This window comes from Ovis canadensis, chromosome 22, assembly GCF_042477335.2.
Source record: "Ovis canadensis isolate MfBH-ARS-UI-01 breed Bighorn chromosome 22, ARS-UI_OviCan_v2, whole genome shotgun sequence".
NCBI lineage: Eukaryota > Metazoa > Chordata > Mammalia > Artiodactyla > Bovidae > Ovis > Ovis canadensis.
Genome location: NC_091266.1, coordinates 47,562,418 through 47,589,849, shown reverse-complemented (window position 1 = coordinate 47,589,849; position 27,432 = coordinate 47,562,418). Strand labels below are relative to the sequence as shown.

Here is a 27,432-nt window from a genome sequence, read left to right as displayed (position 1 = left end):
AGAAGGACTAGCAAACATCTATATTACTCCCATTGTTAGATCTTCCCTTATCTGTAAAAAGAAGTTTCAGAGAATTCCAGCCCACCCACCCAGCACCACTCTGTGACTAGGGAGAAGTGGTGATGTGTGGATTTCCCAGGACGGGCCTGACCCTGGTGACTGAAGCAGCAGGAAGGCCCAGGGAGAGTGGCTCAGGATGGGACTGCATCTCTGCCTCACCCCTGAGGCCATCACTAATTCCAATCTGCTTTCTTGCATCCTTCCTAAGCCAGCATAAGGTCCACAAGCCAGAAACCCAGGAGTGGGTTTGGACTAATTGATTGGCCTGGGGAAGCCCCTGTGTTGACTTTTGCAACCTCCAGAAATAAATACCATGTAAATGAGACATGATTAATGTGGATGCAAATGCCAAAAAAAGTAATAAAGATTTGACACTTATTAAAAAGTGTTGCTAGAAAAACATGAATGATTATTTTAATATATTCAGTAAATGCCGTGCAGTACATATCCCCTGCTTTCCCTTCATTTCCCCAGAGATAGGCTGCTGTGCTTGCCATCCCTTGTGAAGCAAATGAGAAATTATATTTGGAATTAAACTTTCCAAAGGAATTGCAGTTGTTTTAGTTACAAGTCACCAAGGGTGGGTCCTGAGCTAGCCAGGAATTGGGGTGTCAATATTGGCAAGGAATTGAGCTCCAAAGCATGGGACTTGACTTTGCAGCAGACACTTAATGCCACTGCTCACCTCCCATGGGGAGGAGTGTATTTGTTATTATTAAATGTAAAAGCAGGTTGAGAGCCTTTTTCATTCTAGCATCCTAGACCTTCCAGCTATGTAAATCCTATTAAAACTAACAGGACTCCTCTAATTAAGAATTTGTGCTTTAAATCCAGAAGATGCTCTTCAGGGCATATCGTGAGGGTACCTCTTGAGGTCTTTTGGCTAAATAATCTATATATTAAGAAGCCCTTAATTTACCATTAGAATTCAAAAAGTCTCCTCCAACATACATACTGAATTACCACTAGAATAGGAATTCCAAAGTAAGTCATAACCCTTTCTTCAATTTTTGTTGAAATATAGTTGATTTGCAATGTTAGTTTCAGGTGTACAGTAAAGTGATTCAGTTATACATGTATATATATTCTCTTCTGTTACAATCAATATCTTTCAACAGCCTAACCCTTTCTAATTCAGCATAATTGAAATAACACACTCATTCTTCTTACCTTATGCTTACTTCTCCTCTTGTGCTTTTTTAAATTTTTTTTAAAATTATGATACATTTTTATCAGCTAGATAAAGTAATATGAAGAATAATGATAGCCAGGTGAATTATTTTACTTATTAGTAAAGTCTTATTGTAATGGCCCCGTATAATTAAAAATAAAGTTTGCAAAGTCATACAAAGTACTCATAAGCCACACCGAATATCACCCCCAAGGCACATACTCTGACCTCTCCATCAGGAATCATTTTCTAGTACATCAAGAAAAAAGTTTCTCAAATGTAATATCTTCTTCTTTTTTTTTTATTTTGATTTTTCTTCATGTATTTTAAAAAAAATTTTATTTTTACTTTATTTTACTTTACAATACTGTATTGGTTTTGCCATACTTTGACGTGAATCCACCACAGGTGTATACGAAAATCCTAAAGACTCCACCAGAAAATTACTAGAGCTAATCAATGAATATAGTAAAGTTGCAGGATACAAAATCAACACTCAGAAATCCCTTGCATTCCTATACATTAATAATGAGAAAGTAGAAAAAGAAATTAAGGAAACAATTCCATTCACCACTGCAATGAAAAGAATAAAATACTTAGGAATATACCTACCTAAAGAAACTAAAGACCTATATATCAAAAACTATAAAACGCTGATGAAAGAAATCAAAGAGGACACTAATAGGTGGAGAAACATACCATGTTCATGGATTGGAAGAATCAAGATAGTGAAAATGAGTATACTACCCAAAGCAATCTACAGATTCAATGCAATCCCTATCAAGCTACCAGCGATATTTTTCACAGAACTAGAACGAATTTCAAGATTTGTATGGAAATACAAAAAACCTCGAATAGCCAAAGCAATCTTGAGAAAGAAGAATGGAACTGGAGGAATCAACTTGCCTGACTTCAGGCTCTGCTACAAAGCCACAGTCATTAAGACAGTATGGTACTGGCACAAAGACAGAAACATAAATCAATGGAACAAAATAGAAAGCCCAGAGATAAATCCACACACCTATGGACACCTTATCTTTGACAAAGGAGGCAAGAATATACAATGGAGTAAAGACAATCTCTTTAACAAGTGGTGCTAGGAAAACTGGTCAACCACTTGTAAAAGAATGAAACTAGATCACTTTCTAACATCACACACAAAAATAAACTCAAAATGGATTAAAGATCTAAACATAAGACCAGAAACTATAAAACTCCTAGAGGAGAACATAGGCAAAACACTCTCCGACATAAATCACAGCAGGATCCTCTATGATCCACCTCCTCTTGTGCTTTTAATATCATTAATGGCACCACCATCTACCCTGGTGGGCTTCCCTGGGGGCTCAGGGGTTAAAGTGTCTGCCTGCAATGTGGGAGACCTGGGTTTGATCCCTGGGTTGGGAAGATCCCCTGGAGAAGGAAATGGCAATAGCCACTCCAGTATTCTTGCCTGGAAAATCCCATGGACGGAGGAGCCTGGTGGGCTACAGTCCATAGGGTTGCAAAGAGTCTGACATGACTGAGCAACTTTCACTTTTCTACCCTGATAGTCCTGTCTTTTCCCCGTTCTTAACTGAAGCAGACATCATGAATCATCTCAGCACCATTTCCTGCTGCCCTGAGATGCTTTTCATCTGGGACTCTAGCCCAACCCTGCCCAGGTACAGAATTGGCTCTCAGTATGAAGACGTTTTCCAGTTCATCCTGATAGCTTCTCTCCTCATCCACGTTTCTGACTGGTTGCTGAGTGCAATGGAGCCCACCTTCTACACAGCTCTTTCATTTGCACTTTCTTCCTATGTGCATTTTTACCACCCTCCAAAAAGACCCTCCAGAGTCTCCCATCACCTTCTGAGTAAGTTCCAAGCTCTGTAGTTTGGTAATTGAAGTCCTAAATGATCTCTCCTAATTCTCCAGCTTTTATTAACCCCATCTCTGCACTGTGTCCTTCTGAGCCATCCCAACTCACTGAAGTTTTGTAAGTTCAGGAGGTTGTTTCAAGCCACTGTGCCTTCGCTACTGCTGTGCCCTGTGCCTCCTGTATTGTGTTCAGATGCCAGTCACAGCATTCTATTGCCACAGCCCAGGTCCCTTCCCTTAGTGATGCTATGTTTGATCCTCTACTTAAGTTGAGGACTTCCAGATCTCACCATTGTCTATTTCCCTTGGTCATTAGCGAGAAGTCTATGGGTAGCATTTTGTGACTGTGTGATGTCCTATTCTCCACCAGCAGTTTATAAAAGGCACTGAAAAAAAAGGTGATTTTTCCATTTCTGTCATTTGTTACATTTCTCATTTAGTTTTTCTGTAAAAAGAACTACTTTTCTTCTTTGTCACTCTCTTACTCCAAATAACAAAATATTTTAAAAATAGCATTCAATGCATATAGTCCTTTACTATTACTATTTCTCTCTGATGTTTAAATTGTTCAAAATTTGACCAGTGGGACCTGTTCAGAAGTCAGCTCTTACATCATTCTCACGTGCTTCTGTTATACTTGAGCACCTCTGGCACAAAATAAAATCCCAGGTTCTCTTTATTCTGTCTCAGCTCCAGACTCAGACCCAGGCACTTTTCCAGGGAACTCTGGTGATTTCCAGTGGGAATGAAAGTCAGAATCCAAGGCATGAGTCCTACCAGGTATCATTGCTTCCAGGCCCCAAGTTTATGGAAGAATTTTCTATTCAATCTTAGTATAATTGACATTACAAGGTCTGTTCTTACCTCCCTTTATTTTGTATGCACATTTATAACACATATTCTACTTCTAAGAACGTGTTTACTTTATCTTATTTTCCATCATAAAAGAGTTTTAGGATTACTAAACTCATTTTAATACAATACATGTATTTAAAGTTCCAGGATTCTTTGCAGTTCCTTTAGATTAAAAAAAAAAATCGTTATAGATTTATAGGGAGTAAAAAGAGGTCTTGTGTATGCTTCACCATATTTACCCCACTGGACACAACTTTCTTAACTCTAGCAGAGTATCAAGACCAGGAAATTAACATCAGTACCATCTACAGCGTTTATTCAGATTTTACCAGCTTCTCATGCATTCATTTGTGTGTGTGTGTGCATATATGTATAGTGTGTTAATTTCTTAGTCATGTCAGACTCTTTGCGACCCCAGGACTCTAGACCACCAGGCTCCTCTGTCCATGGAATTCTCCAGGCAGAAATGCTGGTGTGGATTGCCATTCCCTTCTTCGCTCTATGCAATTTTATCACATGTGTAGATTCTTATAATACATTCAAAATACAGAACTTTCCCATCACCACAGAACCCCCTCATTTGCAGGTTTATTTTTGTCTTAGAATTTATCCCTCTAAATTTTTACAACTAGAGAGCTATGTTTAGAAGTTACTTGAATTAACTCTTATTCTATGGGCTGTGCTATTGACTTAACACTGTTTCATCAATTTCTATTTGACTTCAGTTTTAGAGTTTGCATTTTTTCATCCCTTTGATCTCAACTCATTTCAAAACCCAAACTACAACTAGGTATACTTGGAGAATTCCTGCTCCCATTCCTGTCTTCCTCTGCACATTCCCACCTAGCTCCTAGAGGTAATAGCCTTTAATAGTTTCTGATATATTTTCCCTATGATTCCTCTTGCCAAAACAAGATACATGCTTTCCTTTTTTTTCTTACACAAAAGATAGCACACCATATTTTATTTCTTGCAGCTTTGTAGCAGGAGCTCTCAGACCAGCTTCAGTCAGACCCATGGCTCCACAGGTGTGCCCAGGGTACCTGGGGATGGGTGAGTGGGTGGGTGGTGAAGAGGGGAGGCAAGGCTGGGCTTCAGGCTTATTATCTCTGCTGCTACCTTAGCTGTTCACTTGGCCACTTGTCTTGTGTGATGAGATTTCTGTGGAATACTTTATTTAAAATAAAAGATTGAAAATCACTGATAGAGATTGAAGAAAGAACAGTTTGCAAATACAAAAAGCTAGGAAATTAGGGCACATATTTGCTTTTTCTGGAGAAAACCCAATTTTGTCATAAAGGATAAGTTTAGATTGGCAGGAGCTGGCAACTGGCTATTTCTGACTATTCTTCATTGACCACACCACCCCCCAGATCTTGTCTCTCTTCTCTGCTCACCCTGTGGCCCAGGTGACGATGATCTCTGGAGACTGTACCACAGGGATTCTCTTGTCCTTTGGTTTCTGTTTGAGTCTGAAAAACAGAAGGCACTGGCCAGAGTTTGGGGTGGCAGAGGGGGTAAGGGTGGATAATAAGAGGATAGAGGTATAGGGTTGCTAAATTTTGCAAATAAAAATACAGGATCCCATAGAAGCTCCCGAGCTTGATACCCTTCTGCAGCTTGCTCTGTATTCCTCTGCATTTGGCTGTTCATCTCTGTCATTTACAAATTCCTTTATAATTAACTAGTGTTTGTGCTCAGTTGCCTAGTTATATCTAACTCTTCGCAGCTCCATGGGCTGTGGTCTGACAGGCTCCTTTGCCCATGGAATTTTGCCATTTCATACTCCAGGGGATCTTCCTGACCCAGGGATGGAATCCTCGTCCCTTGAGACTCCTGCATTCATAAGTGTATTCTTTACCACGAGTGCCGCAGTGGGAAGCTCATTGTTGTTTAGTAGCTAAGTCACGTCTGACTTTTTTGTGACCCCATGGACTGTAGCCCACCAGGCTCCTCTGTCCATGGGATTACCCAGGTAAGAATACTGGGATGGGTTGCCATTTCCTTCTTCAGAGGATCTTCCTGACCCAGGGATTGAACCTGTGTCTCCTGCACTGGCAGGCAGATACTTTACCACTGAGTAACCAGGGAATCGGGAAGCTCATAGTTAACTGATAACAACAAGTAAAGTTTTTCCCTGAGCTCTGTGAGCCATTATAGCAAATTATCGAACCCAAGGAGGGGGTTTTAGGAACCCCTGATTTAATGTAGCCAAGTTGGACAGAACTGTGTATACCTTAGGAACCAATACTTGTGGTTGAGTCTGAAGAGGGGGATTGAAACTTTAATCTGTGGGGTCTGTACTAACTCTGAGTAGTAAGTATCAGAAATGCTTGGTATGGAAATCCCACAGATTTGGTGTCAGAAGTCTAGTGAGTTCAGGAATCTTGTTCCTTTATAATGGAATTATTATTAATTATTTTATGAGTGATAATTGTATGTGATTGTGTTATAGAGAGGGGGCTTCCCAGGTGGCTCAGTGGTAAAGAATCCGCCAGCCAGTGCAGGAGACTTGGGTTTGATCTCTGGGTTGGGAAGATCACCCTGAAGTAGGACATGGCAACCCACCCCAGTATTCTTGCCTGGGAAATCTCATGGACAGAGGAGCCTGGCACAACCTAAGCCAGGGGGTCATGAAAGTGTCTGGCACAACTCGGCAACTCAACAACAACAAATGTTAAAAAGAGTTCTTACTGCTAGCTATATACTGAAATATTTATGGATGAAATGCTATGATTCCTGAAGTTTATTTGAAAATAATACATGGGAGGAGGCAGGTAGGGATATGGATGAAGGCAATTTATGAGTTGGTAATTTATGACTTTGAGTGATGGGTACATGAGGGTCTATTATATTATCTTTTTCTACTTTTGGTGCACTTTTTCTACTTTTTAAAAATTTATACAATAAAAGCATTACAAATATAAGAAATACAGTATCCTAGCACCTCCTGTTTCTACTCTGTTTCTGTAAATTCAACTTTTTAAATTTATATTTTATGTAGTAGTGAGCTCACACAGTATGTCTTTCTCTGTTTAATTTTACAGCTTTATTCTGTTTAATTTTTTCCAGTTCATTCATGTTGTAGCAAATGGCAATACTTCTTTCTTCCTCATGGTTGAATAATATTCTGTTGTACAATATAATATACAATAATAATGCATTATATACTTCAAATTTACTGAGAGTAGATCTAAAGCATTCTCATCACATGCACAAAGAAAAGGTGACTGTGAGGCGATGGTTGTGTTAATTACCCTGATCGTGGTTATCATTTCACAATGTATGCTGATAAGTCACTTCAGTTGTGTCCGACTCTGTGTGACCCCATAGATGGCAGCCCACCAGGCTCCCCCATCCCTGGGATTCTCCAGGCAAGAACACTGGAGTGGGTTGCCATTTCCTTCTCCAATGCATGAAAGTAAAAAGTGAAAGTGAAGTTGCTCATTCATGTCCGACTCTTAGCGACCCCATGGACTGCAGCCTACCAGGCTCCTCCGTCCATGGAATCTTCCAGGCAAGAGTACTGGAGTGGGTGCCATTGCCTTCTCCTCACAATGAGTGCATGTATCAAATCATCACATTGTACACTTTAAATATATATAATTTTATTTGACAACTCTATCTCAGTAAAGTAAGGGGAAACATACAGGATCCTAGTGAAGTCTAAATTGTTGGTAACCAAAAACATTTTGTAATGTAAGTATGTCCCATGAAGTATCTGGGACCCACTTATACTATAAAATTATTTGTTGCTTATCTGAAACTCATATTAGACTATGCACATCCTCTATTTTATCTGGTAGTCCAAGAGATGCTGGACTGTTTATTCCTGTTCTTGCTGCTTCCTGGCTGAGGTTTTGATAATGACTCTGTTCTTCTGACAACAGCTCCTGGGGTGCCCCTTTCTGTGGCTTGAGTTTTCACTGGGCTCTGAAAATTCCATCTCGTTCCCTTCCCACTCCCCACTGTTTCCAGTCTCTGAGAGCCTCACCCTCCCTTGATGGAAATAGTGAAAGTGAAGTCGCTCAGTCGTGTCCGACTCTTTGGAACCCTGTGGACTGTAGCCCATCATGCTCCTTTGTCCATGGGATTTTCCGGGCAAGAGTACTGGAGTGGGTTGCCATTTCCTTCTCCAGAGGATCTTCCAGACCCAGGGATCGAACCCAGGTCTCCTGCATTGTAAGCAAGACGCTTTACCGTCTGAGCCACCAGGGAAGTCCCTGATGGAAATAAGCCCTCAGGAAATAGTCCCTTCATAAAATTTAGTTCAATGAAATCCTTTGGAATAGATCATCTGCATCGTGTCTGACATAAGTGCCGCCCCCATACAAGTCATCGTCTGGCCCCTGATATGTGAGGAAGGGCGCCCCTAGCTTGCAGTTCACACTGTATCATTCTCCAGGGCAGCAAGTCGAAAGAGTAGGTCCAGTGATCAGTCACCAGCACACCCATATCTATTGTGAGGATTGGAATTAGAATATGGTATAAGTGTTAGTCACTCAGTCATGTCTGACTCTTTGCAACCCTATGGACTATAGCTCACCAGGCTCCTATGTCCATGGAATTCTCCAAACAAGAATACTGGAGTGGGTAACCATTTCCTTCTCCAGGGGATCTTCCCAACCCAGGGATTAAACTAGGTCTCCTGCATTGCGAGCAGATTCTTTACCATCTGAACCACTAGGGAAGAATATAGTATAAGCAGAAATAATCCAGGTTTTCTAGGCTAGCTATCAGACTGGACTCCAGAAACATAAGAAATGTCAGTCATTTGGTGCGTCTGTGTGTTTGCACACATAATGTGCCTACACATGGATGTATACATACACATACATATATATGTGTACTACATATACAATGTGTGTTCTATTTTATTTTGGAAGTTCATTTTAAAAGAAATAATTTCTTAAAGTGAATTTCTAAGAAAAAGAAACTTAAAAAAAAAACCTGTAAATCTATTCCTTTTCTTTAATAATCTGCCTTATCTGCTATGAAGGAAAAGTAAAGCACACCAATGGAGTTGAATGTGATCCCCTGCAGGAGGAGGGGCCACAGCTCCATCAGCTCATAATGAGCAGGCCAGTTTCAGGAACCACTGAGGTGATGTATATCATCTATTGGGTCATCAGTATTCTTTATCTTGTCTCTTGATTTATAATTTCAGAACATATTTCTGAGATACTATTCTTCATGTTTCTAATAAAATGAAAAGCATTTGATTTCTTCAATTTGTCATTTTTTAGTTAACCATAAAATTTGAACAGAAATGAAAGATAATTTCCACAATTCCTTGCAGCAATTCATTGGCGAAATCATTTCTTGATGTCTATCTTAATCTAAGCGCTCATTATATCTCCCAAGGCCCAGTGGTATCCCATCAACAATGCATTATCACAGAAAGCACTTCCTTGATGAACTAAATCGGGAAAAAGCTGATGGAATGCAGTCTCAACACTTTAGTGCTCTGGGTGATTTACGAGTCACAAGCCATGTTCAGGGTCTCTCATTCCCATTATGGGCCCCACTATCCTTTGAGGCTGGCAGAATTGTATCAAGGAATGGAGACATCCCCTTTCCTGCCCTTCTAAGCAGCTCCACAACCCACTCTCAGAGCCTTTCTCTCCAAAACCCCGCCCTCAGTTCTCTTTACTCCTGTGTTCCCTTCCAGAGATATCTCTGTCATCTTTTCCTCTGCCTTCACATTTACCCACTCAGGAATGTTGAGTCTTCAAAGAAATTAGGAGATACTCCTCCCTAAAAACTAAAAACCACACATTGGAGATCCCTGATTTTGGAGTAAGAGCCCTTGACTCAGAAGGAATTTGGAGACCTGGATGGCACCCTAGCTGTCTCCGAAACGTTGCTTTCAGGCAAAATTTACCTTTATGATAGTCAGTTCTCATGTGAAATGGACATAGTATCTGTCTGACTAACTCACAGTCCTTTGGCTGTTACTCAGGTAAGTGATGGATCTGAAATGAAGTACTATAAAGCTGATATAAGTTCACAGTAGGATTACAGAAAATGGATCACCTTGACTAACTCGAGCGTACAATTCAGGAAAACCACCAACTAATATTTTTTCCTATAGAACAAGTCATGGATTTGACTCTTCTGGTTATTTTGGCCTTGTGGGAGGGAATTCAATTTTTCTTTCATTTTAACAAAACTGAATCGAGTACCTGCAATGTGACAGACAGTATTCATAGAAATAAAATAAAAAGTTAGTTCATAAACTATAAACCTTGCCATCCAAGAAGTCACAATGAAAATACTTAAAGAGGATGCATAAGAGGAAAAAAACAAAGAAATCAAAGCATATCAGTAACAAAGTAATCACAAAATCAAAAAGGAAAAGAGCCAAAGATAAAAAATGAACAAAAGAACTATAAAACAGAAGAAAATTCTTCAGCTCCAGAATTTGTTTGGTTCTGTTTTATGATTTCTATCTCATTTTAAACTTCTCTTTTTGTTCATGTATTTTCCTGTATTTTGTTTAGAAACTGCTTATGTTTTCTTATAGCTCACTTAGCTTAAGACAATTATTTTGATTTTTAAGACAATTAAAAATGTGCTGTGTGCTTAGTCACTCAGTTGTGTCCCACTGTTTGCGACCCCAGGGACTGTAGCCCACCAGCCTCCTCTGTCTGTCTGTCTGAGAATCCCCATTCTCTAGGCAAGAATACTGGAGTGGGTTGCCATGCCCTCCTCCAGGAGATATTCCCCCAAAAAGGGATGGAACCCAGGTTTCCTGCAATGCAGGTGGATTATTTACCATCTGAGCTACCAGGGAAGACAATTCATTGGTCTCCATATCTTTGCAGTCAGTTACTGAAAATTATTTCACTCCCCTGGAGTGTAACATTTCCCTGGTTGTTCTTGTTCTTTGCATTCTTGTATTAGTATCTGCACATTTCACAAAGCAGTCACATCTTCTGCTCTTTATGGCAGTGGTCCCCAACCTTTTTGGTACCAGGGACTGGTTTTGTGGAAGACAATTTTTCCATAGACTGACAGGGAGCAGGCGGTGGGGAGAATGCTTTGGGGATGATTCAAGTGCATTACATTTTCTGTCTACTTTATTTCTATTATTGCATCATTTGCACCTCAGATCATCAGGCATTAGGGACTCCTGCTTGGAAAGACCTTCACCTGTCAGCCCAGTAGAGAGTCTAAGGGTATCTTAAAGCTTTTCTGTGGAGGTACACACTCTACCCCTCTAACTTATTCCTGGAGAGGAAGTCTTATGATTTTATGACTTATCTCAAGCCACAGATCTGTCTTGAGTCCTGAGAGTCACTTAACTTTGTCTCCCAAGGGCAGTGCCATGAAATTCTGGAGCACTGGGCTCAATCTCCATGTCTCTCCCTTCCTGCTACAGGAGATACATTGGGACTATACATTTTCACCCTGTCCTGCATAGTCATGCTAAGTACTGAAAGTTGCCTACTCCTTTCCCTAAGGCAGTGTATAAAAATGCTGGGACATGGTGTGTAAGCTCCACTCCTCTCCCCACCTTCTGAAGGAGCAGTCTCAGGGTATTGTGTCTCCTGCCAATCCCAAGTGGTTGATTGGATTACTGAAGTCCATCCTGGCTCCTGAGATCTGCATGTCACCTGTGGGGACACATTTGTGGCATGTGTAGGGGCATATGGAATGCCAGGTGTGCAGGGGAGCACAGGACAGTTGGCGGGGTGTGCAGTCAGCCATCTGGCGGGGTCCATGCACAGACAGACATGCTGGACAGTAGGGTTTGTGTGTGGGCTGGCTGACTGGTGGGATCTGTGGGTGGGCTGGCTGACAGGGTCCACAGGCCAGCTGGCCGGGCCTGTGAGATGGTTGTTAAGATCCCTGTCCCAATTGCTGTGAGTCCTGTCCCTTTTCTTTGTTCTTTGTTGCCCCCAAACTATCTAGTTATGCTAGTTGCCTCTGTATTCTGGATGAGAGGGGATAGAAGCGGGCTTATCAGGCAATGCCCTGAAAGACTAGGGAAGCTGCACACTCAACTCTCTCTCTCTTTATCCTGCAGGAGAAATCACAACCTAAGGAGATCTCTCTTGTGCTGAGTGGTCTGGCTTGTGGGACAAATGATTCAGGTAAAGTGAAACTGTACTTTTTATCCTTTTCTATGCAACTGTTCTCAGATGTTGTGCTCCACTGGGGTGCTGGAACCTTTCTACTCAACTCCAGAGCTTTCATACAGGTATTGATTGTTAAATCAGTGTTTGCATCAGGGGATGAGGACTGAGGCCTCCTATCCTGCCATTTTGCTAACAGATGTTTATATTAGTTCTAGTAATAACAACTTGAGTGTCCTTTAGTGGGTCATTTGTTAAACACATTGTGGTACATACATACACATGGATTGTGGTACAATCCATACAATGAACTACTGCTTAGCAATAAAGCAGAATGAAATATTGAGAAATCCAACAACTTGGTTGAATGGCAAAGTCATTCTGATGAATGAAAGAATCTAGTGTCCAAAGGTTAAATGCTATGAGATTCCATTTATATGACATTCTCCAAAAGAAAACATCAAAATGATGAAAACTTAGTGGTTGTCAGGGTTTGAGTGTGAGCAGGGTGTAACTCCAAAGCCAGAACGTGAGGTTGTTTTTTTTTGGCCTAATGGAACTATTTTATACCCTGATTATGGTGGACATCAAAGTTATTTCATGTTCTGGACTATGGTGTCATTTATGAACCTTGGTGATACAGGAGGGAGAGCTTCTTAATTTGGTGGAAGAAAGCTGCTGTTGTTTGATAAATTTTAACTTGTTTATACATATAAACTTATCCAAGTTTGCATATGGTCTTTTTCAGTATGATTGCTAAGGAGGTTTTTATTCCCCATGGCATGCTTGACAAAACGTTCCACTTGTCACCCCAGGGATATCATCTCTGCTGTTTACAAGGCACTGGGGACTCTGACTGTCTTCATTCTGCTGAGAACCTTCTGAGTCCTCTGAGGGGAGGTTTACCTTCTCACTTCAGTGCTTGCTGCAAAGCTGGAATAGATGCACATGTGGTTCCAATGTCTTTCTCCTGAAAAGTAGCTTGCCAATTTCCATCTGAAATAAACTACTCCATGGAGCAGAATCATCAAATTGCAGTAGCATCTCTAGTATGCCAATATGTTTTAAACACCTTCCTCAATCCATAGCATTCTTATATCATTCTTATTCCTCAGTTTTATATCCAATGTGATGAAGTTGCAAATACAAGCACACAAATGTTCTTATTCTAAGTAAACAGTCCAAGGGGCTTGTGTGTTTTTGTTTTTGTTTTTATCCTCTCTCTGCTGCCTTCTAGTCTTCCAGAATATTTAGGGAATCTCTGCCATAGCTGGGAAAATAATCTCAGTACTCAAATATCTGTTAGGTTACATTTCCTCTCAGATTAATTTGTACATTACAGCTATTTAATGACATATGTAATCCTAGTAAGAAAGGAAGTTACATAAAGGATGAGATAGCATTAACAAACTCATTGAGGGGTGTCAGTTGCAATTTAAAAGAAGCCCTGTATACATTTTCTATCTATCTCTTTCTATTCTTCTACGTTTCTTGCTTCCCTTCCTTCTCACTTTCCTTCCATCCTACTTTTATGAATGAATATGTTAAAAAATGAGTTCGACCCTAAACTAAAAGCATTCCTGAGAAGTAATTGTTGATGTCGTTTTAACAGCTTGTCAAGATTCAGGATTCCTCTTTTCACTCTGACGGGGTTTAGGACAAGTAATCCTTGGACATGAGCTTGTTCTTTGGTGCTTCAGAGAAACATCAGGAAATTTGGGGAGAAGAAGTTTCTGCTTTTTCTAAAGCTAGATACTTCTAGACTCTCCAATGCAGATTCTATCTAAGACATCTTTATCCTAACAGAGGATTAGTATCCATGTGAAAGTTGCCAAAAAGGAAAGATAACTCAGGAATTGAATCATACTCTGGAGACTGGGCAGAACAACATTGTGTCCGTTCTTTTAGAAGTGCAGATGGTCTATTTACTCAATTTAATAACCATGGCCATAATCTTGACGCAAACTCTATTCCATGACTGAAGAAGTCTTTAGAAGCAATGCCACGAAAGAGGGTGAACCACATGTTCTCTGCTGAGTTGCCAAGCTGAGTCCCAGCCTGTGGCAGTGGTGCCCTCTCACTTCTTTTTGCCTATGGCTCTGAGGCTCAGATGTCCTCTAAAATAATTTGTTTGAAAGTTTTCTTTTCTGCTATTTATTAAGCTATGTTATTTTATCATCAGAAAGGAAACAGCAATTATTTTCAGGTGTGTTTCTCCTCGTACTTCTTATTGTTGAACAGATTTTTTTAATTGCAATTGTTACGCACTATTGTGTGCATATCGGCATTGTTGCCTCTGAAAGTCCATTCTCGTAAGAACATCAAATGCTGTTGTAAAAGTGTATCTCATGCAAAAAAGTGCAAAGAAGAAAGTGAAAATAATCACAGAAGATCACACCACCTAGAAAAAACAATTTTCAATTTTTTCAAGAATAATTGATTGCGTTTAAAAGGCCTTCTTGGATTAGGTGTAGTTGGGTTATGGTGTGCGGGCATGTGGGAGGGGAGGAGGAACAGGCTGGAATTACCATGAAGAGTTTTCTCCATTAAGAATTACCAAGGAAACCAGAGGAGAAGGGAGGGAAATTGGGAGGACAGTACAGGTGTGTGTATGCATATGTGTGCGTACATGTGTGTCTACGGTCATGTAAAGGAAGGAAGGAGCATGGGGGATGCTCAAAGTGGATGAAAGTAGGTAAATCCAGATAACAAATACAGTTAGAACCTGCTTGTAAAGAGAAGAGTTTTCTCTTTGATGTGGTTTCCTGGGGCTGGTACAGCATCATCCACAGGGCTAAGCTGTGTCTACTCAACAACAATTTGAACACTTTTGGAATGAACTTCCGAAATGAAATTAAGTCTATGTATTGAAACTACTGGGTTTCCCTGGTAGCTCAGCTGGTAAAGAATTCACCTGCAATGGAGGAAACCCCACTTTGATTCCTGGGTCTGGAAGATCCGCTAGAAAAGGGATAGGCTACCCACTCCAGTAGTCTTGGGTTTCCTAATTCAAGTCATCTGAAAATGTCCAAGTGGGCTTGTCTGTGAGTCTACATGTGTGTGTATTTGTGTGTATTTTCCATAGCTAAACAAAAAGAGACACAGATCCATTGCTTGGGTCTTAATAAGAGAAATAGAGAGTTCACACAATTTGTCAGCTTCTTCCTGGTGAGCAGGGTTTAGAAACCCTTCACTGTTAGCCAAGTTTCAGGTCGACCTATGCTGGCTTTATTCTTTAGTCCAGAGAAAGGCCACAGCTTCCTTTGCAACTGAGCCCAGATCCCAGGTTGTAGAGGTATTGGCCCACGACGGTTCATTGAAATCCAGAGAAGCCAAGAAGCAGAAACCAGCACTTTGAATGCCACATAGTTTTGTTTTGTTTAGCTTTTCTTCTCCATTCCCTTCCCCTAGGAGGCCCTGGCTGCTGAGTCTCAAGGAACATAATAACACATCTTAGATTTAATCAATTCTGGACTCTCAGCTCTGTTTGCTGACTAGTTTGGGTGTATTGAATTTCCTCAGCGGGTTGGGAAGGGGAGCAGTGGCTTACAGCCCAGGATGGAGCTTGACTTTTTGCCTGAATGCTTCATCCTTTGTTTGTGACAAATCCAGTAAAGATTGGTTTTGTAACTGCTGAGTGGCTTCTTGCCTGCTAGCTATCCCCAGACAATAGAGTTTTATCACACCGAATCACTATAATAAGAATCATTACCAATATGTCCCCTGGATAAATAGCTGCTTTTTGACTAAGCTTGCCCGTTAGGGTTAAATAGTTAAAGACCCATACATCTCCTGTCATTAACAAGTTAGCAGATAAATAGTTCTATTTAATAATTTTCTTTGCTGGTTTAGAACAGTTATAAATTCCCATACATGGAGACAGTTTTCATTTGGAGCCCCCATTTAGCATTCTGTATTATTGATACTTGTCAGATAAAATACAACTTCTCCCTTTGCTTGGCAAGCAGCTAGAAGAGTTTATTGGGAACCCTCCTGCTCCAATATTCTTTGCTGGTTCTGATGCTGGAGTCACTCTAGAGTCAGAGCCTTTTCACTCAGGAGCAAGCTGATCTCACAGGATTGACCTTGTAGGAATGCACTCCTTGAGTGCAGAGAACTATAACAAAGAAAGACCAGCATTCAGCAGTCTATCTGTGGTTCTACAGCAATAATTAGATTTGAAATTAGAAAGAATAAGAACCACTGGACACCAGGAGAAGGAAGGACTGTAAAGAATGTGCAACCTTGTCTTGTTATAGATGAGGAAATTTGATCGAAGAGAGGCAACTGCTTTATCCAGGGTCACACAATTAATCTAAATTGGGAAAAAAGTAAAGGTCCACATACCAGCCCTCTAAGAGATGTGATTCTCTCTAACACCATTTGCATGAGTTCTTTTGGGTTAGGGTGACAGTTTCCACAATGGATCTGTTAAAAAGAAAAAGCTGCTTGGGAGAGAGCAAACCTATCTAAAAGTCTTGTCCTCTCACTTAAGCAATTAACAAGAGCTCCTTTATTTGGGAAATTGCCAATGATGACTCAGCCAAATAGATAACATGGAACTTCTCTAACTCCTGTTGAAGCTGGACTTACCCCAAACTTCTGACACTAATGTCAAGAGCATGAAAAAAACCCTGGGAGCCCTGCCCTTGCAGAGTACCTCTTCTGCTCATCAGGGAGGCCGCTCCATCCCTACAGCACTTGGGGCTTTTGACCAACCCCCCTCATTTTGGATTTTTCTACGTAATGACCCCTTAAACTCCCTGATCCCCTCTTTCTGATTTCTCTTCTCTGAAAATCAGGTCTTCCCCTAACTTGAACTTGCATTCTTGATAAAGGACATTTGGGAGGGTCATAGCAGCTCAGCACCCAGTCAGCCGGGCTGCCAGACTCATACTGACCTTGTGCCGAGCTTTAATGATATGCATGATGACCAGGTCTCTGACAGATGGGTGGAGAACAATGAGATGGTTGCAACTAATTTTTAAAAGGTTCCAAACCACCACTCCATATCGATACAGGATGCTGTCTCACTCAGGATTTCCCTCCACAGGGAATTCTGTGGCTTGAGAACTGGGCATGCCTATCCACCTGGCCAAGTCCACCCACAGCTCGAGAGCCAGATGGCTGAAGTAGATGGAGCTGGAGGAGGCAAATGGTTGAGCAGCCAGGAAGTTGCCTGCAGGGAGTCAGAAGACAGATGATAATGCCAAATGTCCTTGGCTGTCCAAGGCCAAGAAACCCAGAACATGCTGGGCAACTACCGAAGGGAAATACATCTTTGAAATATACTCTGAAGGACGCAGGACCCAGAGGTTGCCGTTAGACAGAGAACTGCAGGATCGATTCCAGCCATCTCCTCTATTTCTAGGACTAGTGATTAGCCTGCTTTATGAGAGGTCCATGATATACCATGTAGAGGGGGTATATTAAAAAACCAAGAAAAGACTGTGAAATCAGCCTTGAACCACCCGATTGTAGCTTATTCTGTAGAAATGCATTTTCTTTTGACACTGCATTTCCTACCTGAAGCTAGACTTCATGCTGACAGGAAAGGCCATCTGTTTGGGGAGGATATTGTTATTATTTGTTTAATGCTGAGAGCTAAATGTCTCACTTTGACAAGCTCCAGAGGTTGGTATAATTCAGCTGGCAATCTGAACTTAGAAGTGGCCACCTGAGGGCCTTGAGACAAAACACAAAGCAAGCAAGAAACACAGTCATTTCTCCATGCCTGACCTTTTCAGTGAGGCCTTTTGTATTTCATGAAGGAAAGAAAAGGGGTGTCTTACTTTGGGCTGCTTTGAAAAAATTCCATTGACTGGATGGCTTAAACAAGAAACATTTGTCACAGTTCTGAAGGCCGAGAAGTCTAAGATCAAGGCACAGGCAGATTTTGTGTCTTTTGAGGACACACTTCCTGGTTCGCAGAAGACTGCTTTTTTGCTATGTGTTCACCTGGTTTAAAAACAAGAAAGCTCTGGTTTTCTTCTCTGCTAGTAAGGGCACTGAGTGCGTCAGGGGCTCTACCCTTGTGACCTCATCTCAATCTAATTATCTCCCAAAGACCCCAGCTCCAAATATCACATTGGGAATTAGGGTTTCAACATATGAACATTCAGCACATAGCAAAGGATTCAGAGGTTGACTCCAAAAACACATGAGGAAAGCAGGCAGTAACTTAAAAAAATAATTCTTTGTTTATGGCTACATTGAGTCTTCATTATGGTGCACAGCCTTGTCATTGTGATGGCTTCTCTTGGTGCAGAGTACGTGCTGTAGGCACATGGGCTCAATAGTTGTGGTACCAGAGCTTAGTTGCCTCATGGCATGTAGAATCTTCCCAGATGAGGGGTGGAACCCATGTGCCTTGCTTTGGCAGGTGGATTCTTAACCACTGGACCACAAGGGAAATCCAGGAGTAGCTTTTTGAATGCTAAATGCTAGTGGTATTTTTCAAAGTACCTTATTTCAGAGTTGGCCTAATTAAAGAATCCGTTTTAATTCTCACATATCAAACAAGGTAAATTGAATATCCCTATATTGACAATAAACCACTCTAAGACTCGAGGGCTTAAAACAATACTCATCTGTTGGTTATATGTGTAGAAATCAAGGGAGGTTAAGGTGAGTTCACTGGGTAGTAATTTAGGCTCTGCTTGCTTGGAATTTTCCTGCTCTTATCTGGGCTCCCTCATGGTTCTGGGCTTGACTGGCTGTGTTGATTTAGGATGGCCTTGATGCATAGAGATATCTGGGGTGACTGGGGTCTCTCTCCCAAGTATCTTTCACATCCTTCCAGCAAGGCTGACTCAGGCATGTTTTCATAGCAATGGTGGAGAAACCAGAGGGAAAGCAAAAAATCTGTGAGTGCTTCCACAAATTTCTGCTGACATTAAGTTTGCTTACTGTCTCGTTGGTCATAGCAAGTGACACAGCCAAACTGAGAGTCAGTGCATGAGGACAATTTTAAAGACATAATACAGTGAAGCTATTAATCAGGGTCATTCATGCAGTCATTCTATAATATTATAGAGAAATCTAGCTTGCTCAGTAGTGGTTCTACCAAATCCTTACCGTCTTTAGGATAGTGATGACATTTAGACAGATTGCACCCATGGGCAATTTTGGTCTCTACTGCATTGCACATCTTAAGGCTGGATTCCCTAGAAGAGCTTCGGTTCCTGCTTCTCTTTCCTCCCAATCTGACTCTAATTGACTTTCAGCCCTAGCAGCAGCCCTGGATTGCTGGGCATCCATTCTACCATTAGAACCCAAAGCAAGAGCCCATTATCTCCTTGTTCAGCTTTTGCCTCCTTTCCTTGTGTGTTTGAGGGAGACAGTGTATGTGCAGAGAAGCCCAGAGGATCAAAGGAACTTTATTAGGCAGGGTTCCAGAGAAACAGAACCAGTAGGATACGTGTGTATGTGCCTATATACAGAGAAAGAGAGGATATATACATCCCTATAATAAAATTATTTTATATATAAAATGTTTTATTATGAGAATTGACTAGTGTGATAATGGAGCCTAGGAAATCCCACAGTCTGCCATCTGCCACCTGGAGGCCCTAGAAAGCTGGTGGTGTCCTTTTAGTCTGACTCAGAAGGCCTGAGAGTCAGGGGAGTTGACGGTATAAGTCCTAGTCGAAGAACAGAAGAGCCAACTCAACAGCAAATTCTCCCTTCCTCCTAGCTTGATTCAGGCCCTCAGTGGATTAGATGACGCCCACCCTCCCTGGAGAGGGCCATCAGCTTTAGTCAGTCTACTGAGTCATATGCTAATCTCATCCAGAAACACCCTCAAAGACACATTCAGAAATAACGTTTTTAACTGAATATCTGAGTGCCCTGTAGGCCAGTCAAGTTGACACATGAAATTAACCATCACAGGGTCAGTGGAGACTGGAGAATGAGGACAAGATTCCCTGGAGATTGTGTGTGTGAGTCATAGATTCCCAGAGAAGGGAGGAAGACTGGGAGTCACACCCCCAGCAGCAGTGATCTCCATTGTGTGTCCATAATATATTTAGGGAATCTCAGGTTATAGATTTCAACCCCTTAGAGCTTGTGTTGTGCTCGGTCACTCAGTCATGTCCATCCGACCCTTTGTGACCCAATAGACTGCAACCTACCAGGCTCCTCTGTCCTTGGAGAGTCTCCAGGAAAGAATACTGAAGTGGGTTGCCATGCCCTCATAGAGGGGATCTTCCCAACCCAAGGATTGAACTCAGCTCTCCTGCATTGCAGGCATATTCTTTACTGACTGAGTCACTGGAGAAGCCAGATCCCGTTCCACATATTTGGATTTTCTGGATTCATTTCCCAGAGTTTGCTGCTTTTATTTCGGCCTTCATATTATATAGCGTCAAAGACTGGGGAAAGTGTCTGGGTCTAGAATATTCAGGAAGAGACTTGACTACATGTTTCAACTCGTCTCTCTCATTCTCCTTCCCCCACTCAATACAGGGACCTTGACCCTTGATACACTCAAGGTGCAGCTTTCTTAACCCCTTTCCATTTCCTATTTCTTAATCTAGACATTGAGTTGAGTTCATCATCCTGTCTTAGCTTGCTATTCTTCTTCCAGCGAGTGCAGAGTCCATTCTGTCTATTTCTCTTACTTGATCCTCTTTTCCTAATTTTTTCTTTCAAGGCTTAGGCTTCACCTCTATATTCCCAGAAGAGTACCAGTTGGCGATTTTTCCACTTAAGGTCAGTGTCAGAGTGACATAAAAGTTATATTCTCTGACATAATCCTGAGAAAGAGGGTACAGGGGGAAGAAAGAAAGAAATATTCTTTGAATATTAGAGTCTTGATGTCACTGGAATTTCATAAATGCTGTATTAAGATGGATAACATGATGGCTCAGAGGGTAAAGAGTCTGCCTGCAATGTGGGAGACCTGAGTTTGATCCCTGGGTTGGGCAGATCCCCTGGGGAAGAAAATGGCAACTCACTCCAGTGTTCTCGCCTAGAAAATCCCATGGATGGAGGAGGAGCCTGGCGGGCTACAGTCTATAGGGTCGCAAAGAGTTGGACACGACTGAGTGACTTCACTTTCACCTTCCTTGCTTTATGAAACAGGAGCTGGGAAACTCAGTAGGGTAAAGGATTCTATACCTAGATACATAGTCAATTGTTTCATGGAGGCTGGACTCAAGTCTTTTGACTCCTAGCTCTGAGTTCTTCATCCAGTGATGATATTTAGAGATTGGGAATGTCTTGTCATACCTGAAAATGTTCAAGCAAAAGACTTAATAACCTTTGTATCAAGGAAGGATTTGTATTAATTGGCCTCAGAGGTCTTTACTAACTCTGAGATTCAGAGGCACTGAATCTAATCCCTCAATATACAGATGAGGCAACCAAGAGAAGTCAAACTGCCCACACCCTGTTGGCCACAGGGTTATGATGTAAATTGTGATCTTCTGTCCTTGATTGGCATTCTTTTCTTACACTCTCCATCTTAAGTGTCTCTTGCATAGATGAGAACTGCAGTCTTGGGTGTTTCTCACCCTAGTGAAAGTGAAGTGAAAGTGAAAGTCACTCAGTCATGTCTTTGCGATCCCATGGACTATACACTCCATGGAATTCTCCAGGCCAGAATACTGGAGTGGGTAGCCTTTCCCTTCTCCAGGGGATCTTCCCAAGCAAGGGATCAAACCCAGGTCTCCCACATTGCAAGCAGATTCTTTCCCAGCTAAGCCACAAGGGAGGTTCTCACCCTAGAGTAGCTTCATATTTCCTGAATCTCAGTGCTCTAGAGCATGAAAGAAGATCCTGTTCCTTATATTTGCATTTGCTGGATTCATTTCAGTTGCTCCTAGGCCAGGAATGCATTTTTTAACATTTACTGTAAATTTGCACAGCAATTATTTGGATCATTTAAAGTAATTGATTTTTTTTGTTGCATTTTTTTTTTCTCAGTTCCTCTGGAAGAATTTGAATGAACACACACAGAAGAAAGAGGCAATTTTTGAAAGAAACACCTTGAATTCCTTTCTCAGATGATGGTTTTCTCATCCCTAATGGTTTTTCTCTTCCTGAAATTAATACAACTGAATTTCCCCACCAAATACTCTTAATAAGGAAGAAGATGGAGCTGGTGTTTCTGGAGTCTGGAGACAGAACTCTACTACTACTTACCTTGACATTTCTTTGAAGCCTTTAGTCTTTGTTTTAACAGAATTTCACATCCTACTCTCCAACCTATGCATTTTGCCTGCCGGTTGGTTTTTAAGTGTTTCAACTTACATACCAGGAACTAAAATGGATTCTGTAGGAAAGGCTGCCATGTTTATCCTACAATATCATCTATCTCAGCGATATTGCCAGCTATTCCTTTTGGGCATTCATCTTCTTCTGTTTTTACATAGGTAAGGAATAGATTTATCAATATTCTTTGTAAAGAGACTGCAGTAAAATGGGGCACAAGAGATCTCAGGTGAGTTCCTGGAATGGGCCACCAAGTGAAGGTCTTTGGTTTCACAAAGGAAAGAATTAAAGAGTGAGCCATGGTCAAGCAAAAGCAGACATACACATTCCACAGGCAGAATGTGGGCCTTTTCAGATGCGTGCCTGCATGCTAAATCACTACAGTCTTGTCCGACTCTTAGCAACCCTATGGACAGTGGCTGTAGGAAACATATGAGGAAACATAATGAGACTTGAGTTCAATCCCTGAGTCGGGACGATCCCCTGGAGCAGGGCATGGAAGCCCACTCCAGTATTCTTGCCTGGGGAATCCCATGGACAGAGGAGCCTGGCAGGCTGCAGTCCATAAGGTTGCAAAGAGTTGGCTATGACCGCAATGATTTAGCATGCAAAGATATTAAAATTACATTCTATTTCTTTAAGGGAAACACCATCCCCAATATATTTTATATATAGTGTCTTGCAATACTAAGAGCTAACCTTTGAATCTTTTGTACATAGTCTCTCTTCATTCTCAGAACTCCGTAAAGTAAGAACAACATCATCAGCTCCATTTTCAAAGATGAATTGCAGCCGCAAAGGAGTGAAGTAACCTGCCCAAGGTCACATAACAAGTGAAGGAGTGGAGATGGGTTTCTGATGAGACTCAGACAGTGCAGTCCAGAACCACCATTCCTTGTGGCTCCTCTGCATGAGTTTCGTCCCATTCCCAGTCAATGGTGCTGCTCCAACTGACAGGCTACTTTTCCCAAGGATGATTGTTCTAGAAGCAGATCCCAGTGTCTTGTGTATCACAGGATAGTTTGTTTCTCGTCTGTTCCTCCAGTGAAGGAGAGAACAAAAGAGCCCCTTGGCCATTTTCAGATATCCTCTGTCTTTTCAAGAAAAACAGGCCATTTGTATCAAAAGTAAAAACCATATCAAATCAAAACAAAAATGCAGTGACTTAGGTACCGCAGGGAACTAATCCTGGAGATACTTAGACCAGCAAGGATGAAGTCTTTAGCTCAGGGGGTGTCACACTATAAACCTGCATGGAGAAGACTCTGTCATGATGGAAAAGGTTTCTGGGAAGACAGTCCCCCAGAGCTGGGTTCTGTCGCTCCCTTGCTTTTGTGCTGTGCATTGTCTATCTGCCTGCGTTCTCTTCTGTTCTTCCTTTTACCCCTTGCTCAGCCATTTCCCCTGGCTTGTATCATCAAAGGATAGTCTGTCCTTTGGGAACAAGGGTAGTACTGTTACCTTGATCCACTTTGTTTCAGAGACAATTACAATTTCTTCCAGTACTATACCCTTAAACTTGGAGATGTCTGGCACTATGCCACCAGCACCCCAAGAAAGGGAGTGTTGACTGTCTCAGTTCTGGTTCTCTAGAGTCTTGGAGCACCTCACCATCCTACCTGATTTACTCTTCATTCAACAGTGTTTATTAAGCATCTACTTTGTGTAAACCCTGGGCTAGAAACTGTCGATAAAACAATAAAACACAGATGCTCCCAATATCTGGAAGACTCAGATAACAAGACTCAGGGGGGACTCAGTTAATAAACAGTGCAAATCTATGCAAACTTGCACCGGGTAAAAGGAGATGTGTATGATGATACTGTGAGAACATTTAGCAGGCGCCCCTGACATTGCTTGAGAGAGTTTAAAAGGAAAAGAAAGACTTCTGGAAAAAATAAAAGACGAACAAATATAAGTCAGGTAAAAGTAGATGAAGGGCAGAGCATCCCAGGAAAAGAGAGCATTGCAGAACACCTTTGAGGCCAGAAGGCAGATACCACAAATAAAAGCAACATAATATGAGGCTGTAGAGCTGAGTGAGATTATGCCAAGTCTTCTAGGTCATGTGCATGACCTTATCGCAAGAGCATAGGAAGCCACTGAAGTGTTTAGTGAGGGAAGGGCTGGGGATCTCAACATAATCAGAGTTATGGTCTGGAAAAGATTGCTCTGGCTTCAGCATGGAAAATGGATTAGAAGGAAGGAAGAGGGGATTAGAGAAATCAATTAAGAAGCTATTAAAGATGTTTAGGCAGAAAGGCTTAGAGGAGAACATTGACACTGGAGCTAGAGATAAATGTCTAGATAAGAAAGACATAGGAATACAAATTCAATAGGAACTGCTGATAGATAGATATGGAGAAAGTAAAGAATGACTTCCACTTTTTGGGTTGCAAAACTAGATGAGTTGCATGACATTCAGTGATATAGGGCACCGAAAGAGGGCCAGGTTTGAGGATAAAAATCATGTTTGGTTTTCAATCTTTTTTTTTTTTTTTTCACTTCGACCCTTCTAGGTCGAAATGTCAAAGTCACATTGCAAACAGGCTACAGAATCGGAAACCAGATACAGAGATGGGAGAAACTGATGACCGTCTGCAATTTACAAGTGCATGGTGCATGACAGTCACTCAGTAAATGCTTATTGAGTGGATAAATACATGAGCAAATGAAAAATCAGTTATCCAAATCTACCAAGTGGAATCTCAGGTCCCTCATATAAGTTCTAGCTTATGATACTTAGTATCATGTTTACAGGTTTTGGATCTCTCTTTAAAGAATTGACCTAAAGAAGCATAAAGATTGGCTAGAGTTAACAGTAGTGATGGTCATGTGGGAGTGTGTGCTTATTAGAGCTCTTGTATCCAAGGTGGTGGAGGAACTTCAAAGAGAAAGCTAGAAAAGTGTGCCATAGCCCACATCACCAGAGGCACAAATCTATCAATTTAGAAAATGAACAACAGTAAATTCAAACATCAGATACAAATGGGCAAGGTTTTTGCAATCAGCCATAATTTTTATTTATGTCCTAAAAGCCATTTATTAACTTCTCTACATAATCAGTTCAATTCAGTTCAGTCACTCAGTCATGTTCAACCGTTTGCGACCCCATGAACTGCAGCACTCCAGGCTTCCCTGTCCATTACCAACTCCCAGAGCTTGCTCAAATTCATGTCCATGGTGTTGATGATGCCATCCCATTATCTCACCCTCTGTCAAACCTTCTCCTCATGCTTTCAATCTTTCCCAGAATCAAGGTCATTTCCAATGAGTCAGTTCTTCACATCAGGAGGCCAAAGTATTAGAGCATCAGCTTCAGCATCAGCCCTTCCAGTGAATATTCAGGACTGATTTCCTCTAGGATGGACTGATTGGATCTCCTTGTAGTCCAAGGGACTCTCAAGAGTCTTCTCCAACACCACAGTTCAAAAGCATCAATTCTTCGGCATTCAACTTTCTTTATAGTCCAACTCTCACATCCACTGGAAAAAGCATAGTCTTGACTAGATGGACCTTTGTTGGCAAAGTCATGTCTCTGCATTTAATATACTGTCTACGCTGGTCATAGCTTCTCTTCCAAGGAGCAAGCGTCTTTTAATTTCATGGCTGCAATCACCATCTGCAGTGATTTTGGAGCCCCCCAAAATAAAGTCTCTCACTGTTTCCATTGTTTCCCCATCTATTTGCCATGAAATGATGGGACTGGATACCATGATCTTACTTTTCTGAATACTGAGTTTTAAGCCAACTTTTTCACTCTCCTGTTTCACTTTCATCAAGAGGCTATTGGTTCTTCACTTTCTGCCGTAAGGGTGGTGTCGTCTGCATATCTGAGATTATTGATATTTCTCCCAGGAATCTTGATTCCAGCTTATGCTTCTTCCAGCCTGGCCTTTCACGTGATATACTCTGCATATAAGTTAAATAAGCAGGGTGACAATATACAACCTTAACATACTCCTTTCCTGATTTGGAACCAGTCTGTTGTTCCATATCCAGTCTAAATGTTGCTTCTTGACCTGCATACAGATTCCTCAGGAGGCAGGTCAGATGGTCTGATATTCCCATCTCTTGAAGAATTTTCCAGAGTTTGTTGTGATATACACAGTCAAAGACCTTGGCGTAGTTAATAAAGCAGAAGTAGGTGTTTTTTCTGGAATTTTCTTGCTTTTTCGATGATCCAGCAGATGTTGGCATTTTGATCTCTGGTTCCTCTGTCATTTCGAAGTCCAGCTTGAACATCTGGAAGTTCACAGTTCACGTACTGTTGAAGACTGGCTTAGAAAATTTTGAACATTACTTTGCTAGTGTGTGAGATGAGTGTAATTGTGTGTTAGTTTGTACATTCTTTGGCATTGCCTTTCTTTGGAACTGGAATGAAAACTGACCTTTTCCAGTCCTGTGGCCACTGCTGAGTTTTCCAAATTTGCTGACATATTGAGTGCAGCACTTTCACAGCATCACCTTTTAGGATTTGAAATAGCTCAACTAGAATTCTATCATCTCCACTAGCTTTGTTCATAGTGATGCTTTCTAAGGCCCACTTGACTTGGCATTCTAGGATGTCTGGCTCTAGGTGGGTGTCACACCACTGTGATTATCTGGGTCATGAAGATCTTTTTTTGTATAGTTCTTCTGTGTATTCTTGCCACCTCTTCTTAATATCTTCTGCTTCTGTTAGGTCCATACCACTTCTGTCCTTTATTGAGTCCATCTTTGCATGAAATGTTCCCTTGGTATCTCTAACTATCTTGAAGAGATCTCTGGTCTTTCCCATTCTGTTGTTTTCCTCTACTTCTTTGCACTGATCACTGAGGAAGGCTTTCCGATCTCTCCTTGCTATTCTTTGGAACTCTGCATTGAAATGGGTATATTTTTCCTTTTCTCCTTTGCTTTTTACTTCTCTTCTTTTCTCAGCTATTTGTAAGGTCTCCTCAGACAACCATTTTACCTTTTTGCATTTATTTTTCTTGGTGATGGCCTTGATCCCTGCCTCCTGAACAATGTCATGAACCTCTGTCCATAGATCTTCAGGCACTCTGTCTATCAGATCTAATCCCTTGAATCTATTTGTCACTTCCACTGTATAGTCATAAGGTATTTGATTTAGGTCATACCTGAATGGTCTAGTGATTTTCCCTACTTTCTTCAATTTAAGTCTGAATTTGGCAATAAGGAGTT

At 41.3% G+C, this 27,432-nt stretch overlaps 1 long non-coding RNA gene across 1 annotated transcript in view; it reads left to right on the top strand.

The window, feature by feature from the left end:
* Window positions 1-24,131, top strand: part of LOC138427555 (uncharacterized) — a 218,940-nt gene extending 194,809 nt beyond the window's left edge. Inside the window, exons 3-4 of the long non-coding RNA XR_011252056.1 lie at window positions 11,982-12,048; window positions 21,961-24,131. This is a non-coding gene — a long non-coding RNA (uncharacterized lncRNA). The remainder of the gene's footprint in view (window positions 1-11,981; window positions 12,049-21,960) is intronic.
* The last annotated feature ends 3,301 nt before the right edge of the window (window positions 24,132-27,432 follow it).